This window comes from Anabrus simplex, chromosome 1, assembly GCF_040414725.1.
Source record: "Anabrus simplex isolate iqAnaSimp1 chromosome 1, ASM4041472v1, whole genome shotgun sequence".
Lineage (NCBI taxonomy): Eukaryota > Metazoa > Arthropoda > Insecta > Orthoptera > Tettigoniidae > Anabrus > Anabrus simplex.
This window is the reverse complement of record NC_090265.1, coordinates 1,761,150,648-1,761,159,043: the sequence shown is the minus strand read 5'-3', so window position 1 is coordinate 1,761,159,043 and position 8,396 is coordinate 1,761,150,648. Positions and strand designations below refer to the sequence as shown.

Sequence of the window (8,396 nt, the reverse complement as noted above, 5' to 3'; positions counted from 1 at the left end):
CACCTGGGCGACTGCAATAAATTCAGATCAGTAGTGATTAATTGATAGGCCTTATGTGGACGGTGCGATAGGAAACGGCTAGGAGTGGGAAGGAAGCACCTGTGCCCTTAATTATGGTACAGCCCCATCATTTCCCTGGGGGTGAACATGGGAAACCCCAGAAAACCATCTTCAGGGCTGCCGACCCTGGATCTCGAACCTACTATCTCCCTTTGGCAAGCTCACAGGTGCGCTCCAAAAACATGATGGCCAACACGCCTGGTGACAATGGGACATGGAACATTTTGTATTATATTAATTAACAGGCATCTTGTCACCGTCGACAGCTACTATGCCAACGGCCATACCATGTTGAACACACCGATTCTCGTCCGATCACCACAGTTAAGCAACAGTGGGTGTGGTCAAGACTTGGATGGGTGACCGCTTACGAACACCACGTGCCGTTGGCTCAATTCTCTTTCTCCAGCCCCGCGGTCTCTGGGACAACACGTCCGCCTGTCACCCGGCGGCCCCGGGTTCGATTCCCGACCGAGTCGGGGGTTTATAATTGTACATGATTAATATCCCTGCCCTGGGGACTGGATGTTTGTGTCGTCCTTACTGTTCCTTTCCTCACATTCCGCAATTTCCAAATACAAACAGATTCATAACAAATGGTGCAAAGTATGTTCTTAGGTGGACGCCTCGAATAAATAGCATTTCAATTTATTTATTGAGTTTACGTCCCACTAACTACTTTTACGATTTTATGAGACGACTTCCCGGAATTTTGTCCCGGGGGTATTTTTTAAGTGCCGAAATCCATCGAGACGGGGTGATTGTAATAGGTTACCTTCAAATACCACCGGAATAAGCCAGTATCCAACCTGCCAACTTAGACGCAAAAGTCCAGTGCCTTAACCATCTGAACCATTCAGAACAGGGCCTTGTTTTCTTTCCTGGAACTCTATTCAGTTGCAATTCTTGAATATTTTACCTCATTCCATAAAAACTTTAACGATTATCTAGGTCTATACGGTTATTAATTTATTACATTGACGTAGTTAGATCTGTGGAACATACTTTTTATACTAAACAAAGCTTGTCAATTAAATGGAAATTTAGGAAGTTATTTTAAAAATAAGGTAGGAAAATTGTGACTGTATTCGAAATTTTGTTAATAATAATGGTCCAATTTAATTTTAGGAAGCGATAACATACATCATTTTATATTTTCTTGCTGCTTATCTTGATGACACTTTTCACATAATTACTCCTGCGCACCATATGCGCACGACCTTAGCACCTAGGTTCGTTTTATTTAACGAGTTTACTAACTGGAGCGATTAAAGTGATATAGCGTCTGTCTGCATGTGCTGAATTATCAATAAAGCTCGCTGTATGCTGACAGCTCAGACTAGAGAGATTTGCACTTTGTATTAATGGACTACAGAGAGTGGGTAAAAGTCTGAAACGATATTTCTTTGTTCGTTTGGACTTAAATAATCTTTTGAACTCATCATTCCAATGGTTGGATGCAGATTGATTACAGTCTCACTTTTATGGCCAACTTTCTACTCCATATGAAATTATATACAGAAAATACTGCTTGCTATTTAAAAGGGCTTAACATCTACGTCATCGGACTCAGAAGATTCTCTGACATAGAGTGATTACAAACGTCCTATTTCATAGTAGACATTGAACCAGACCAAACTGCACATATGGTTCCGTATATTGTACTGAATATACTCCGGTAGGAGATGGCGGATAACGTCAAAGTTTGCAGACGACGTGCCTTGTATACAGGGTGAAGCGTAATTCGCGCACTCGGGCGTCGCAGCGCGACTCCTCACATGCCAGCAATAAAAAAATGTCTCTTACAAATTTTCGTCTTGCGAGTATATCCGGTAGAAAACGGACGTTGAAGAGTAGCAATCTGGCAACACTATAACCATATGTATGGTAACTACCGCTGTCAGCAGATTCTCGGCGTGCTGTACAGTTGGTACAGTGGGTAGAGTTTTTGGTTGGCATGCAGGAGGTCGATGGTACGATCCTGGGTTGAGGCGCATTTTTTATTTGCTAATTTCCATCTGACATTACATACTGTAATACTGTAAGACACCGTTTCTGTGGTCATATGTATCCTACATTTACAACATAATAATAATAATAATAATAATAATAATAATAATAATAATAATAATAATAATAATAATAATAATAATAATAATAATAATAATAATGTCCGCCTCTGTGGTGTAGTGGTTAGCGTGATTAGCTGCCACCCCCGGAGGCCCGGGTTCGATTCCCGGCTCTGCCACGAAATTTGAAAAGTGGTCTGAGGGCTGGAACGGGGTCCACTCAGCCTCGGGAGGTCAGCTGAGTAGAGGTGGGTTCGATTCCCACCTCAGCCATCCTGGAAGTGGTTTTCCGTGGTTTCCCACTTCTCCTCCAGGCGAATGCCGGGATGGTACCTAACATAAGGCCACGGCCGCTTCCTTCCCTCTTCCTTGCCTATCCCTTCCAATCTTCCCATCCCTGCACAAGGCCCCTGTTCAGCATAGCAGGTGAGGCCGCCTGGGCGAGGTACTGGTCATTCTCCCCAGTTGTATCCCCGACCAAGAGTCTGAAGCTCCAGGACACTGCCCTTGAGGCGGTAGAGGTGGGATCCCTCGCTGTGTCCGAGGGAAAAGCCGACCCTGGAGGGTAAACAGATGATGATGATGATAATAATAATAATAATAATAATAATGCATTGATACGTACTAAACAGCATGCGGTTACCAGACGCAATGTTGAAAGGCAGAATTATTGGGACCATGGTGATAACACATACAAATTGTAACCGAGTTTGGACATTATTCGCAGAGCACGTTGCTAGGCCTACTGGTAACGTAAGGCTCCAACGAAATGTAATGGACCTGAACGAGGAAAGTATAATAGTTGGTACTAATCTATGGGATCAGTGGAGGAGGGTATAAAGAAAACAGGTTTCACATCTAGTAGATAAAGTGGTGCGAATAAATTCACGCCCATGACGTGGAAAGGGCGCCTTTCAAAGCTGACCAATGAAAACGATTGTTCATCCATTTCTAGGATCGTAGTATGTAAGTGCAAATGGTTCCTAGAGGACCCACTGCAATCGCTGTTGACGATTAAGATGCCAGGTACCATGCCACCTGGACTACATTTACGAATTAAAAAACATACGCCTCAACCTAGGATAGACCACTCGACCTCCTGCATGCTAATCCACTGCACCAACTGTACAGTACGACTAACTTCTGCTGACAGAGGTAGTTACCCTACATGTGGTTACAGTGTTGCCAGATTGCTACTTTTCAACGTCGTTTTTCTGCCGGTTATACTCGCAAGACGAAATTTTGTAAGATACATTTTTTTATTGCTGGCATATGAGGAGTCGCGCAGCGACGCCCGAGTGCGCGAATTACGCTTCACCCTGTATAATGCTTCCTTAGTCTGGTAACTAGGGCGTGAACATTACCCATTTTGCACACTGAATACTTCGCCTACTTCCATTTCTTGTTGGATTCAGTAATTTCGCGTTTTTTCTCCCGACACGTGCCAGATCGAAAATGTAGCTTCCACAAAAGTCCCAGTGTCATCCATGGCTAGGGCAGTTTGTAAGCTTCTGGGGTATGGGTGGTGCTGAGTGATGGCATTTGGAGAAAGACCAGTGTGTCTGAGTGGTATGAATGATGTTGCTCATAGGGTGTTGTAATAGCAATTTTGGACCAGCGAGGGTAGCAACGGTAAACTAACTCACTCCTCATCCTTCCTAGTATTTTAGAATCGCCATAGGTTTTTAGCGATTTCCCTATAACCCCAAAACATTTGGTGGTGCTTTTTGAGGATCCAACCAACCTCTAAACAGACAGACAGACAGACAGACAGACAGACAGACAGACAGACCTTGAATTGATACATTCAAAATATCTCATACAATCCCATTTGCAAAATGGATGCGAAAACTACAGTGTGCAATGACATTTTTTCTAAGCAAAATAATAATGACTATTAAATATTAAGATCCCAGAAGGAAACAATAATTTAATTTAATCGATTGCGAATATTAATGTATTCAATATCTCTAGACATTTCAAATCATGAAATTACTAGCGTTTCACCCCAGTGTGGTAGAAATCTAATCAGTTGTGTTTCGAAGGCTTTCCAAGACGCCGGTGACTAGTGCACCATTGCGACAGGTGTAAAAAACTACTGCAACCATCAACAAAAACAAAGGAAACTGTGTATTTGTTTTATTTTATACTAGCACATGTAAACACGCTTCGCTACGATATTCTACATTGTATACGGATATCGAGGTAAATTACTGTACACGCAGGGAAGAAAGGTTCTTTAACATAGCATGTCTCTTAGTGTTAACCGAGAAACAGCACTGTGAGGTCTCCATACGTTGTTTCCAGTGTAAAGTGCGAGTTGCGGAGTTGTTATGCCAATCACAATCGATTTTGGGGAGTTGTCGTTACAACGGTAGGCCCTCTCTCCTACCTCCAGACAGATTTAAATCGGGGAATTTTCATTATAAATGCAGGCACGTTCCTTACTGCCAGTCACACTCGAGTTGGTGAGTTTCGATTATAACACCAGGTAGCTTTGCCTAATGCCACTCACGTGTTAGATGTGTAATTTTGTTCATAATGGCGGTCACCCTTGTCTACTGCAAGACACAATCGGTTAGGGGAGCTTTGAACAAAATTTTATGGTCCCTTGCCTTATGTCAGTCAAATTATTCATTACAATGGTACCTTACTAATGCCAGTTACTAAGGAGTTGGAGAAGGCTCCTATTCCTACTGAAATATAGAATTTTCCTCACACGTGGCCACTGGGTGGTCCCATATTCGTGCCGAATTTTTTTCTCTACTATTACTGTGACAAACCATGAAAGATACATGTAAAATGTATAAAATTTACGTAAAATCGAGAAATAAAATCAAATCTTACGTAGAAGCGATAGAGGTACGACAAAAGAAATCAAAGGACCAAAGTTGTAGATCACTACGAAATGACTGAGCTTGTGCTATTCGTTTTGTGATGCGACTTACCGTTTAGCCACCAAATACCTCGAAACGAAGATCTGCATGATTATTAAAATTGCCTCCATGTTTCGATATTTTTCGGGGGGCAAAATGTGAAAAATGTAAGCATCTTGGTATTTTTCCGTCGGTTACAGGATGAAATCTGTAATTTTGCCAAATTCCAATTTTCTAGCTCGTCTGGCAGATTATGCTGCCATCTTGATTTGGGGGGAGGGTACGAAAATGAGGTCTATCTAGGAAACGTTTAAGCCCATGAGACATGTAGGTTATCGTTTAGGATAAATTATATAACAGCGTAGTTATGCTGAGCCCCAAATTTGAAAATATCCAGCGTAGCCACCCTAAGTAATTGTAAGAATCTTCGAATTTTCTAAGGATCCTGAGGTCATCAGCTTCTCTGGTACCAAGTTTTAAATTTTTAAGATTCTTCGAATTGCCACATTAATTCACTTTTTTTTCATTTTTATACCTTTATATATAGATCGCTTCAAACCGAGTTCCATTTTAATATAGATTTATACACTTTTATGACCATTACTTATTTAATACTGTAGACATTCGTTAAATAGTCAAAATGATTAAAACCTGAGCTCTATAAGTAATTCCACTCCCAACTGCTTTGGTCAGAAAATTATCGATACAATCTGGAGCTCTCGATAAATCTACAGCAACACTGTCTTATTTCGTGTTAAAAAGTCAGATACATAAAAATAATATTAGTTGATATAGTCTGCTAGTTAGGTACACCTGTTTTGCACGGGTCTGTCTAAAGGCCTTCAGAACTATAAAGAACACCCAGCTCTACAAAATGAGTGTGTTGTATTAGTGATGTCACATGAGCTATCAAAATATGAATTAACACGCATTGTAATTTTTCTTCAAAAAATGACAAGCCTTTGCAGTTTTGAAATGTTAAAATCATAACCTTCTGGCCGATGGAATTACAAGGAATATTCTTTTAAAATGCATGTAATTCAAAGAGGAAAACTGTGGCATTATCACACCCCACTATTCTGTAAAATGTATTCCTAGTCTGATTAAGTTAAATTAACATACAAGATAATAGAGAACTTCCTACGAGAATAATAACAAGTCTATAATGGTAGGTGTACCGGGCGGTACACCTCCATGCCGCTAATTTAAAATGTGCGCCAGTTGAAACTCCTCTACTGGAGGAAGTCTGAACTTCGAGGGTATTAATTTTCAAGTTTCTCAGAAGATGTCACTACTTGGAAAGTTTGGAGTTTTTGAACTGTGCCACTTTTGATGTATTTTTGTTTTACCGGTAGTAAGAAGTGTGAACTTTCTCTTCTAGAGGACACTACTGAAAAACTACAATGGTGCACCCTAGTGCGATGTGAAAGAACTGTTTTTTGGAGAAATTTTTATTTCAAAAGTTTGTTTCTTGTTAAATTTCTTTCTGTTATTGTTTAAGTTGGCTGTATGCCCCTCTCTTTCCCCTTGTTTTGTATTTAGCCAATCCCGAATTTCTTTAATTAATTTCTGACCAATCTGATGTATCTTCCCCCAACTTGAATATGCGGCTTATCCCTAACCAATAAAGTGATTGTGGGCGGGTGTTTTCTTCCCTAAAACGCCTCGCACTTTCCGCGAGAGTATATAAACTGCTGATTTTTGGGTCTCTGCGCCACTTCTGTACCATCTTTCAGTGTGTAAAGTACATAGCAGGGGGCGGGAAGCGCCTCTTTCTTCGGCAGCGGTCAACAACAAGGTAATGGCCGATTAATAACTTCTTTCTTTGCTAGCTCAGCAGTTTAACTCTCGGGGTGGGTCCGAAGTTTTTCCATAATGTAACCTTCCTTAAAATGTAAAGACCCTTGGTATCTATTCTATCTTTAAACTGCATATCGGGATAGAGAGTGCTTAACCCTCTCGAGCTCCCACTCATATTATTTTGAGGTGAACTTATTTTTTCTCAACCTATTCTTCTTTAACGTAATGTAAATTGTTTCTTTCTTAAGTCACCTCTTTAGTATGGGATTAGCCCTTGTATTAACGGCCTAGTGCCAAGTAGGTTTTAAACAAGCGTATTAGGAGCGCAAGTTCGCCTCCTCTCAAATTGTTATTTTAGAGGTCATGTAATTAATCTTTTTCTCACTTAATAGACCTCAGTAGGTTGGGTATTTTACCCCTGTGTCTATGTCCTGAGAGGACAACTTGAAGGTGGAGTTTGGTGTGGCCTTTGAGAGGCTTAAACTTTGAGAGCGAGTGGCTCTTTCTTGAACATTGAGTGTTGTATGCCTCGAGGAGGCTTTTTGGTGTAATTTGGAGCAAGTGCTCCTGAGCATGAATGGGGTTTTCTGCCCCTCTGTTAAAACTTATTTTGGAGTAAGGTTGGGCTGATTGCCCAAGAATTATGAAGTCGGGGCGCGAAGCCCAAATCCAATAAATATTGTAACTACATTTTGTTGACTTGCTACTCTGTACATGCCATGCTTGTTATTTCTTTATTTTGAAAATAAAATATAACCTTGTTAATTTTACATGAACTCTAATTTCGTAGCTTGAGACCCGTTCACACCCGCACCTTCTTTCACCTCTAACTACCGCAAAAACACGGTAACAAGTGGTAGCAGAGCGTAGTTGAATGGGTCTCAATTTAGCCCCTTTTGACGGCTAAACATTGTTTGTTCCGAACTCTAACAATTTTCTCAGTTGCTGGAATTTTCTGATTTTTTCAAAATTGTTCTGTCATCATGCCCGGCCCTCGCGATGTTCTCCATCTTAACTATTTGCGCAAGGAGGAGTTGATCTATGAGTTAACTATCAGAAATGTGCAATCTGGAGGCACGGTTGGGATAGACACCAACAAGCTTAGAGAGTCCGTTGATTTGCCCATTTCCATCCCTAATTTGGGAGAGAAAGAAATTGACGACTCTCTTTCCACGATCACCGAGAATACTACTGGGCTAGCATCGGTAGTTAGTTTTTTGACGAAAATGATCCTTCTCCTAATCAAATTAAGCGTGTGCAAGCCAGGCTATATCATTTTTCAAACAGAGTTAACGATCTGTTGTCTCTGAAGTTGAATGACGTTCAGAGGAAGGAAGCTAGTACGTTGCTTGAAAGTATTTCTGAATTATCTAGCAAGGTTACTCAATTGTTAACTGGGGAAGTTCCTCCCAAAATTGATCAACCCACCACGATGAATGTAGGTAGCGAGGAAGAGCCTCCTAAGGGAGAAGCCAATAGGATAACCGTTGCTGCTCAAACTATCTCTTCCCCATTGGACAACGAGTCTGAACGCCGTGCATCGTTGAATAATATACGTTCTGAATTAACTTCCTTGCCACTGAAACCTTTA

General features: G+C 41.0%; 1 pseudogene; it reads left to right on the top strand.

The window, feature by feature from the left end:
* Positions 1 to 333: 333 nt before the first annotated feature.
* On the top strand, positions 334 to 452 carry LOC136858892 (5S ribosomal RNA; annotated as a pseudogene).
* Positions 453 to 8,396: the final 7,944 nt, after the last annotated feature.